We start from the raw sequence: 11,577 nt of genomic DNA, 5'->3' as shown, positions 1-11,577 counted from the left end.
TTTTATGACCCCCCAATATAACATTTGCCTTAGTCCAGGACAGGGCTTTGTTCAACTTCCTGCAGTCCCCAGGTGCTCCTCCCCTTTTCCAATCAGAGAGGTGTCATCTCCTTTTGGCAGGGGCAGCAGGATGCAGCTAGGCCTGGGAAGAGTGGCTGATCAGGTTTCTCCTGTCGGGGGTAGTTGTCAGGAGAATTCAGCTAAATGTCACTTTAGTTCCCAGTTTTCTACATTCAAATCCAACTTACAATTTTTGCACATGCAGCTAGAATGCTGATTCTAAGTTCAAAACTATGACATTTAAACAATTGTAACCTATGTGACACTCACAAGTAGGTCACTCATTTATTCTAAACATTTCGATTTTAGTGGCTTTAAACCCAAATTCACTTAAACTGCTGGCATCCCCAGCTATTTTGTATATATACATTAAATAATGACTTCCTTCAAGTCATTTCAGAATATAGTTTTACATTGTATCCACCTCTTAGCAAGTCTTTCCTTGGCCTGGTTTGGGTTCATTTGTTCAGTTTTACACACAAGTCTGGTGGTTTTAAAACGCCGTCTTTCTGATAGTGGTGAGCACCAGTATTGCATCCATTTTTGACATTAAGAAAATGAATTCCCCACAGTTCTGGGTTGCTTTTGGCAATCAGCATTGCCATTCCCAATGGTTTCAGGCTACTGTGTGTGTAGCCCAATGGTGGTTTTAGGCAGTGCCCTCCTGTGCTCACAACATAGGCAAAAATGGGTGGCAGCCTATTCTTCATGTTTTCCTTGTGCACTCTCTGGGGAGTTCTGGCCATCATGATGTTTTCAATGCCAGTGATGCAGTTTTATGGTAGGGCTTGGATGCATGGGTAAAAACATCCCACACCATGAAGGAAGCAATTCATGTAGTCAAACCAGTACATATGGGGGTGGTGGCACTGTTAGTGTCAACCAGAAATATTTTATTTATTTATTTTATTTTATTACATTTTGTTATACGGCCAGACCCGGGGGTATCATGGCGTAGTTACGGACAATGGCAGAATGCAATCTTAAAAAGTGAACACAGAGATACACAGGAACAAACAGTCAATGATATACAAAGCAGTCAGATATGTACAATTAATTGGAACGAGTTAGTGCTCTGGTTCAGTTAGTACCTGTTGAATAGCCAGGTTTTTAAAGAGCTTTTGAATTTTGGGAAGTATGTTTCATTCATAATATTAGTGGGTAGAGCGTTCCAGTGTCTGGGAGCCAGTATTTTGAAGCTGCTACCCCCCGCTTTCTCTCTTTTGTATCTTGCAATTTCAAGGTATGCATTTTTATTGGATCTGAGGAGTCTGGCCTGGGGTTTCTTCATGACTATGTTGTTGAGGTATTTAGGGGCTTTGTTGGCCAAGCATTTATGTGTGATGCTCAAGGTTTTAAATAAGATTCTGGCTTGGATAGGGAGCCAGTGGTGGTCTCTTCTGGTGTTAGAGATATGTACAGATGTTTTATGCCTAGGGCTGCTCTGAGGGCTTTGTTCTGCATAAGTTGAAGTTTGGCTATATTGGATTTGGAGGTGCCAAGGAAAAGGATATTACAATAGCCTAGCTTAGAGAGTATGAGAGCTCTGGCTAGTGTAACGCAGTTATTGGCTGTATTGGCTGAGAGGAATTTGCGACTAAGGGAAATGAGTTTGGAGGTGTAAGAGGTGGACAAGGCTAGTGTGTTTACTTGTTTTGAAATTGTTAAGGTGGCATCTAAGTAGAGGCCAAGGGCCTTGACTTGTTTGAGTATGGGGATTGTGGTGCCATCAATGGTGAATGATTTGAAGGCAGGCTCGAGGGTATCAATTTTGGTGGAGGAGCCTAATATGAGGAGCTCAGTTTTGTCGTCGTTTAGACAAAGTCTGTTGTTGGCCATCCAGTTTTGTGTGAGAGAGTAGATTTGGTTGACCAGAAGTGAGTCTTGTTCGTGATTACCTGAGAGTGGGATGAGGATTTGGGTGTCATCAGCGAAGTTAGCATAGATGACACCCATGGCATCCAAAGCTGCGAATAGCAGCTTGGTATAGGCATTGTACAGAGGGGGGGATAGGCGGGAGCCTTCCGGCACACCTGCAGGGACTGGCACAGGGTCTGCTGATTCTTTGCCGATGGATACTCTGGAGGTCCTATCTGCCTAGAATGATTTGATCCAGTCAGTGGCGTTCTGAGCTAGGTTGAAGTTGTTAGCTAAAGTGTTACAGTGTTTATCATGGTCGACCAGATCAAAAGCCGCTGAGAGGTCCAGGAGCATTAGTAGGCAGAGTTTACCTGCTTCTCTAGTGGCATCCATTTGGATCTTCAGATCAAGGAGGGCTGTCTCTGTGCTATGGTTAGGGCAGAAACCTGACTGTCGGTCTCCTAACAGTTGGTAGTGTTCCAGATGGTTTTGAATTTGGGAGTAGGCTATTTTATCAATTATTTTTAGGAGAAATGGGACAGTTGTAATCGGTCCGTAGTTAGTGGGTATTAATGGGCCCAGGGTTGTTTTTTTTTAGGAGGTGTGTCACCCAAGCTTTTTTGATGCTGGTGGGGACTGTGTTAGTGAGGAAAGAAGCATTGACAAATTCGGTGATGATTGGTGTAAGGGTGGGGGCGCAGAGTTTCATTAGGTGGGAGGGGAATTGGTCTTCTTTACAGTTTGAGGCTTTAAGTTTCGTTATGGTGTCAAGTACTGTCAGGATGCCTGTCTCTAAGGAGCCAGGCCGGGCCCAGCATCCCCAGAGGCAGACATCATTTCCCCCTGGGAAGTCCCAGCGGGCCCAAGTCGGGGCCCTTTGGACTCAGTCTTGCGCCTTAGGCGCCAGGCTCATAGGGGCCCCCAGTCCTGGCGCCTTAGGCGCCAGGCTCATAAGAGAGGATATGTGTTTAAGTGCTTGGGTGCACACTTACCTGACGCAGACCATGCTGCTTCATCCAGGCCCTCTTGAGGCCTGAATGGGACTACTTTACCTGTGGGACTACTTCACCACCTGGGTGTGGTCGGGGAAGGATACATACCTGATTGGTGGAAGGATACATACCAGGAACTTCTTCCAAGGCTATTTAAACCACACCCGATCAGCCACACGTGCTTCGCGTTGTTCTGCACCTAGCAGCTGGACGCTCACCGTGTCAGCTCCTGCATCCTGACTTCAGCCACGCCTGCCAGCACCCTGGAACACCTGCAAGGGGAGAAAGGAAGAGAATAGGAGAAGAAAAGCCCTTACCTGCTAAATCTGCATCCCAGAGTCATTTCTCCAACGGCCCTGAAAAGGAAGACATCATTTTAAAGGCATTTTGTTTCGATCGCTGCAGCGCTGCATTTTACTCACCTTTGCAAGGCGCTTCCATCTTCAGCAGCGATCTTCCGGATTCAGTTACGCCCCGGCGCCTAGAGGAAAAAAGACAAGAACAAAGGTGAGAGGGAGAAAAGGAATAAGGAAAGCTCAGTTTCCTTTTAAGTCTTACCTGTTGGATTATTCCCACTGCATTTCGGGTCCTGCCGCTTCCTGGCATCTCCGGACCCCGGCCCCTATGGGGAAAAAAGACAAAGACATTGAATGAGTGAATGCAAAGACATTACCTGAGCGCTCATCCAGAACTGTTTCACTTCGGGTCGGCGCCATATCTCCGGCACTCCGAACCCCGGCCCCTAAGGGGGAAAAGACATAAGCATTAGCGCTTGCTGCAATTAGACAACGAACATTATTATTAGGCTTGAACTTTTGAACAGAACTTTTACAGAGCCTTATCTGAACAGTCAAGCTTACCTGATCTCCCATCAATCCTCAATCCAGTGAAGTAACTGGGTTTCAACGCGCCCCTGCATCAGAAGCAGGATGGAGAGCTCATCCTTCCAAACCCTAAGGTGAGGCTTCACGGGGAATCGTGGAGGAGGTATCGTGGAGGGTTGGAAGGGAGTGGGAGGCTTGAGCATTGTTCCACAGTTGGTAATACTCCCTTTTCACGCACAGGAGGGTATCCAACGACCCAGGGAAGCCAGAATAGAGGGGCCCTTCCTGTCCATCTTCAGAGTTCTGCGCCTTCGACGCCGCGCCTCCGTGGGAACCAGGTGAGCGTTACAAGTACTTCTTTGTTGGAAACTGATGTGAATTGAAAGGGGGGCCAGGAGTGGTGTTTGTTGTGGTCACTGCTATTGTGGGTGGAGTTTTGTCTCCTAGGAGTGTTTTTTTACTATCATTTTTGTTTTGCAGTAGAAGGATTTTGGATGAGAGGGCGTTTTGTATGGTGGTGCACCAGTCTTTACTAGTGTTAGTAGGTGCTGTGGTTTGACAGGGGTTTTCAAGCTCTCTAAGGATGGTGAAAAGTTCTTTACTGTCTGAGGACGCATTAGTAATACGAAGGTTGAAGGCATTGGCTTTTTGGGTGATTATTGCTGATTTTTATTTTTTGTTGGCTTCAGCAAAGGCTAATGCTGATTCTGGGGTGTTGTTTTTCTTATGGAGGTGTTCAAGTGATCTTTTTAATGCGTCTTAAAGCCACTAGTTCCTCATTAAACCAAAAGCAGGATCATTTGTCTGGTCTATGGGTTTTGGTGGTGATGGGAGCAAGTAGGTTGATAGTTGAGGTATTGTTGGTATTGTTCTGCTAAGTAGGAAGGGTTGTTGGTACCTAGTACCGTGTTTGCTAGAGCAGCACTCAAGGCTAGAGTGAGATTGTCGGATGAAAGCTTTTTAATATTTCTTGTTTCAAAGGTGTCTGGTTTTTTTAGGAGTGATGTGGTCTATGCTAGCATTGTCTATTGTGAAGTTAATCACAAGGTGATCTGACCATTTAACAGGGAGGATTGAGTCAATGGCGACTTGAGAGTTGAGAGTGAGTGTCATGATGCCTACCCCCGGAGCACCAGGCCAGGCCCAGCACCCCCGGGAGCAGGCATCATGCCCCCGGGTAAAAGCCCAGCGGCCCCTTATAGGGGCTCTTTGGACTCTGTCCTGGCGCCGTTGGCGACAGGCTCATGTTGGACATCAGTCCTGGCGCCATAGGCACCAGGCTCATAAAGGAAGGTGTTTTGTGCACTTACCTGATGCAGACCATGCTGCAAGATTCAGGCCTCCCTGAGACCTGAAAGGGACTATTTTTTCATTGGGACTATTTTGCCACTCGGGCGTGGCCAGGGAAGGATACTTACCTGGAACTACTTTGGGGGCTATTTAAGCCACGCCCAGACAGTAGCTCACGCTTCGCGTTGTTCTGCATCCAAGCAGCTGAACACTCACCGTGTCTGCTCCTGCATCTGGTCTGCAGCCACGCCCGCCTCGATCCTGGAACACCTGTAAGGAAAGAAGAGAAGAGAAAGGTGAAAACCAAGAATTTTATCAAACTTCTTACCTGCATCCGGAACCTTCACGCCAGCATTCCAGAGAAAAGACTTTCATTTAAAAGCACCGCGTTGCTCGCTGCAGCGCCGCGCTTCACTCACCTGTCCTCGGGAGTTCTTCTGGTTCCACCGCGACTGTCTGCACCGGTCGCCACATCTCTGCGCCTAGGGGAGAGAAGAAGAGACAAAAGGTGAGCAGAAGGAACATATGAGGAAAGCCTAATTTTCCGCCATTACACTTACCGGTCTTCTGTTGGTGGACCATTCCTCATTTCGGATCGGCGCCGCTTCGTTGGCAGGTACCGCACCCCGACTTCTATGGGGAAAGAACAAAAGACATTACTGGAGGAATATAAAGACATTAAGAGGGATCGCCCCCATCGCTAACTCACCTGAGTTTACCATCGGCAATTCAATCCCTCAACGCATCGCCTTCATTCTGCACCTGAAATAAAGGACAGATCACAGGTTAGGAAGGCAACAGAAAAGGAGGCTCAACACTTGAACTTTTGTAATCTCAAAGTCAAGTGGATTTTGCTAGTGCCATTCTGAAAACCAGTGAAGTAACTGGACAAACACGCGCCCCTGCACCAGAAGCAGGATGGAGAGTTCATCCTTTCAAACCATAAGGTGAGCTTCAACCGGGGATTTCGGAGGAAGTTAGAGAAGAACAAAGGGGGCAAGGGGGAGCAAGCACACTATTCTGCAGACTGTTAATCCCCTTTCACATCTGCAGAAGGATATTCCTACGGGCCAGACAAGCAAGATTTGAGGGTCCTGTTCAGTCGGTGTTCCGAGTTATGCGCATCACGCTCGAAGAGGCCACAGCAACCCAGACTAGACCAGCGCCTCCATGGGAGTCAGGTGAGCGTTACAGTGAGGAGCCAGTCCAAAGTTCTTCCTTTGGAGTGGGTGGGTTTGTTTATCAGTTGTGCGAAGTTCATTTCTGACATGGCTGTGTAGAAGGTTGATGCATCAGGGTCTAGGGGATCATTGTATCCTAGGTTGAGGTCACTGAGGACTATACATTTGGTTTTGAGCTTGATGAGGGGAGTTAGGAGCAGAGGGATGTCCAGATCGGGGTGGGTATTTTTATTAGGTGATCTGTACACCACTAAGAAGTTAGTAGTGGTTTTGGGGTTAGATGTATACTTTACTAGTAGGAGTTCATAACCCTGTATCTGTTCTAATGGACAGTCTCTGATTTCCATGGTGGTTTTGGCTATTATGGCTACTCCGCCTCCTTGGGTGTTTGTCCTATCTGTTCTGAAGATACAAAAGCCTGCGGGAATAGCAAGAGCTAGTAATGGGCCTGCCGCTGGGTGAAGCCAGGTTTCAGTGACTACCAGCATATCAAGATGTTGGTCCTCGATAAGGTCATGGATTTCTATTGCATGGGCACCTAGTGAGCGAGCGTTGATGAGTGCACCTTTGACAGGGGTGGTGTCTAGTTTAGTGAATGTGTTGGGTGTAGTGGTGAGTGCGGTGGCCAGCAGGGACAGTTTGGTTCTAGACATGAGTCTATTAAGTCTTTCAGTACCCAGGATGGGTGTAGTCCTATCGTTAGTACTAATAGGTTGGGTTTTTTGGACGTGGGCAGGGTGGGATTGCGGCTTATATGATTATAAAAACTGCCCCACCCGCATATAAAAGTGTCATTATGATTTTGTAGCTAGGTAGGACTGGGAAAGCAACTGATGAGGTGGTTGATACAATTTGGCAACTGTCAGACCTTGGTGAATGAGACAAAGGTGAGGATAGACCAATGAAGAGAGAGAGGCGCAGGGAGAGAAGAATGGAGGGCTGGAGAAAGGATAGTAGAGACTCCCGAGTGTCAAGAAAGGACAGGTTTTTGGCATTGTTGAAAGATGGTGTACCCAGGAGGAGATTGATGGTATTGCGACCAGGGAGATGTATGAAGTATACAAAAAGAGAGGACTTGCTGGGAAGGAGCACTATAAACAAGTTAAGAGACAGGTGCTGACTAAGCCAAAAAGGGACACTTTATCTTCAGCTCCTCGTGAGGAGGAACAGGAAGAAGCGCCTATGGGGACCCCTTCTCCGTACTGGCAAACATATGCTGATTTGAGAAAAGTGGTGAGTGCAATGGAAGAGTCCAAGTCTGGATGCACTCATTCCAAATTTAACTCTGATTATGGCCAAGAGGCGGCAGCGTCTGCTCGTATAAAAGTTGACAGACAACATCATGTTAATGCTAAGATATTTTTGGAAGCCTGGAAACACACAAGAGGACCAAGCTTTGATAGATACCAGCAGAGGCCTCATTGATTCATGGAAATCCTTCAAGATTTAAAGGTCAACACTTTACCATTAATGGGCTGGGGGAAAGGAAACACCTGGACGACAGACAGGAGTGGAGATGAAGATAGGCAATTTGTCAAAGCAGAAATAACAAGTGTTATGTGCCCCGATACCTGAGTATATAATTGGGTTTGACATTTTGGAGGGGCTCCCTTTGGTACTAGGAGGTAAAACATATCACTTTGGAGTAAACACGTTGACTTGTACACCAGTGTTTGTAGACAAATTGAAAATCCCTCCGTGCAAAGCGTGTATCTATGAAGAAATACCACATTAATGGGGGACATAAGGATATTTCAGACATCAATACATCGATCTACACCTTGATTGAAGCACCTATGACCCTCCTGCAACACACTGTATGCAGGAGGAGGCTGATGCCTGATTCCCAGCACTATTCGTTGGAGCACTTGCTCCTGATAAAATGGCCACCCTGCTTCCAGCCCCACCATGGAGGGGGTAGCTGCCGGCCCATGATTGCATTCTTGCCCCACTCGGTGGACTCTATTGCAGCTCATGCCTCCCATTGCCTGGACCTGTATCTAAGTCCAGCATTGTAATCAAGCCATAAGGCTTGCCGGCATCCCCTTAGAAGGCCCCCTTAAAGGGATCTTCTCCTGTCTGGGCCTGTCTGGGGTTTCTGGCAGCTCGGCGCGTTGCTCTGCACTTCTTCCCTCTATGGCACAAATCCTGACACTTCACTTTTGCCGTTATCCTCGCCTCAGGGATGCCCTGCGCTGCCTACGGAACATGCCTCTACCAATAAGTGGACTCCTAGCCTCACATTGCATGGGTAACCTGCATGGCATCTACTTGATCTGTCCCTAGCGACGTGGATGATGTGCTGCTGCCTGGCATCTTCCTGACGGTGACTTTTTCCTCGTGCTGCACATGATCACTTTCCTTACCTATTTGACTTGTATCTTGCCTTGCGTTATCTACCCATACTGCCCTCCTGATGTAGCCCCCTGTACTATGAGGTGAGGTTTGCCAGGTTGCCTTTCCTATTGTGATCTCTGACTAATGTACTAAGTTGCATTTTACCCACCTAGTACTGCATACTTGATATTGCCCACCTGCACCATGAAGTGAGACTATGCCAGGTTTTGTATACCTATTATTGCATTTTACCCACCTAGTAATGCATACTTGATATTGCCCCCCCGTATCATGAGATGAGGCTTTGCTAGTATGCTCACCCACACCTATCTTTTCTGTAACCTTATGCATATTTCTAGACTTCAATAATTTACCTTGAACTTTCTGTAACATGTGCCTAGATGCCTGAAGGTTTGGTGCACTGAAATAAATGCTAAATAAATACATTAAATTAAGGGATATGTAGAAGCAGGAGTGCTGCGCCCAGTTACTACCGCTTGGAATAACCCAGTCTGGCCTGTGAAAAAGGGGCATGGGAGCTGGAGAATGATGGTGGATTGTAGAGAATTGAACAAATACACTCCCCCCTATAGTCCTGGCATTCCCAGATACCTTTACTTTGACTGAGAACATACAAACGTTTGAGGGAACCTGGTATGACGTATTAGATTTAGCAAATGCTTTTTTCTCGGTGCCAATTGCTGAGGAGTGTCAGGAACAGTTTTCATTTTCTTGGAATGGGCATCAGAATACCTTCAGGAGGTTACTTATGGGGTTCTTACACAGCCCAACCATTTGTCACCGGCTGGTGGAAGAACATTTGGACAAAACACAGTGTAAACCTGATGTACAGATTTAAAATCACATTGATGGCATTTAGATTCAGGGAAAATATGAGCGAAATCAGTTGGACGTAATTATTGACGGGTTGAAAAAGAAAGGGTGGGAGATTAACCCTAACAAAATTCAAGGGCTAGCTGAGACTGCAGTATTTCCGGCAATTCTGCAGCATAAGGAGCATCGAAAGGTGGTGTCAAAAGCCAGACAAAAGATACTTGCGTTTACCACTCCTTTGAGGAAGAAACAAGCTTACCAGTTCATTGGGCTGTTTGGGTTTTGGAGACAGCATATACCACATTTAGGGCAAATATTTGCTCTGCTCTACAAAGTGACGTGAAAGAAGTATGAGTTTGAGTGCAGAGAGGAACAACAAAGAGCACTTGATTTGGCAAAAGACACTGCAGCGTGTGCTTCATTTGTGGCCTGTGAAGTCAGGAGAAATGGAATTGAATGTGTCTGTACAAGAACAGTATGCTAACTGGACCTTTGTGGCAAAAACAAGACAGAAAACGTGTTCCCTTGGGATTTTGGAATCACAAGTTACTAGATGCTGGAGATAGATACAGTCCATTTGAAAGCAATTGCTAGCATGTTATTGGGCCTAATAACATCAGGTAAAGGAAAGATCAGCCAGTTTCTATGACTTTATGCAGTATATCAAGCTTTGAAACAAGAAATACCTGAACAATATCACTTGTACTTGTATTCATGGCCAGTGGTTAATGGGCTGTCTACATTGCTGCCGATGGCAGATGAATGGGTGAAAAATGTATACCAAAGAATTATGGGGAAATGAACTGTGCAAGATATCTGGGAAATACTATCACAATGTGAAGTAACAGTGTGCAATGTGGATGCACATTGTGCTACTGGCTCATTGGAACATTGGTTAATTTCTGTTTGAGACAAACACAACAAGATTTCCTCTGTGGACACAGAGGCTCAGGAGTGTGATTTGGAGGGTTTGGCCAAGTGGGCACACCAAAAATGCAAACACTTGGGAGAAACGTCTACTTGCAGGTGGGCCCAGACTCAGGGGATTCGTATTCCTTTAGAAGTAGTGAACACAATCATTCTGCAATGTCCTCTATGTCAACATCAGCAGCATAAACTCTCCCTCATATTGTCCAGGGCACTTTCCGAAGATGTAAGCTGCCGGGTCAAATCTGGCAGATCGATTATATTGGCCGTCTTCCAATCAGTAAAGGTTGTCAGTATGCATGTAGAATTGTGGACACATATTCTGGATATTTGATTGTACTACCATGCAAGAGAGCCACACAACTGAACACCATTAAATTGTTAGATCAAGTGAAGTATATTATGGTGTTTGTCTTTGCAAATTCAGAGTGACAATGGCTCACACTTTAAAGGCAAATTTATTCAGGAATACTGTCAAGAGAAAAACAATAGAGTGGCTTTATCATGTACTGTATCACCCTAAAGCGGCAGGCTTCATTGAACGAATGAATGGTTTGCTGAAAGAACAGTTGTGCAAATCAGGCAATGGCAGTGTGAATGGCTGGCATAATCATGTGTTTGATGCTGTGCAGATTTTGAATAATCAACCATTGACTGAGAATGAGACAATCTTGAAGCAAATGGTAAAACCTGCATTACAGATGGAACCTAATTCAGCTGAAGAGACTCTGTTGTACTAGGGGATAACGCCAGGTGCTTTAGCTCCATACCGCGCAACCCCAGAATCTGCAGGGGTAGACTTGCATTCTCATCAAGAAATCAGGTGAGAACCAAGAGGTGTAATAGAAATGAAACTGGAATTGGAGTACAGATTCTACCATAACACATGGGATTGATTGCCCCTATATCTCGATAAGCATTGAAGGGTACCCAAGTACTCAGAGGTATAATAGATACTGATTACCAAGGAGAAATTAAAGTCATTTTAATGAACAGCCGATACCAAGTGCTATCTATTCATAAGGGAGACAGGATAGCCCAACTGATTGTCATACCTGTCAATTTGTCCATGATCAGAAGGAAGGTGACCCCTATTGTGTTAACTACTCGTGGGGATTGTGGTTTTGGCTCATCAGACAGTAGAGTACCGGGTGCGATGGTGTGGGTAGAAAAACCAAGTAACGCACCCGTACTCACGGATGTCATTGCGTCAGGCAAGGTCCAAGTAGTTTTGGTAATGGAGCCAAAGAGAAATGGGACTATATGCCAGCA

This window comes from Ambystoma mexicanum, chromosome 7q (assembly GCF_040938575.1).
Source record: "Ambystoma mexicanum isolate Mex_15411 chromosome 7q, UKY_AmexF1_1, whole genome shotgun sequence".
NCBI lineage: Eukaryota > Metazoa > Chordata > Amphibia > Caudata > Ambystomatidae > Ambystoma > Ambystoma mexicanum.
Note: the sequence above shows the minus strand (reverse complement) of the source record.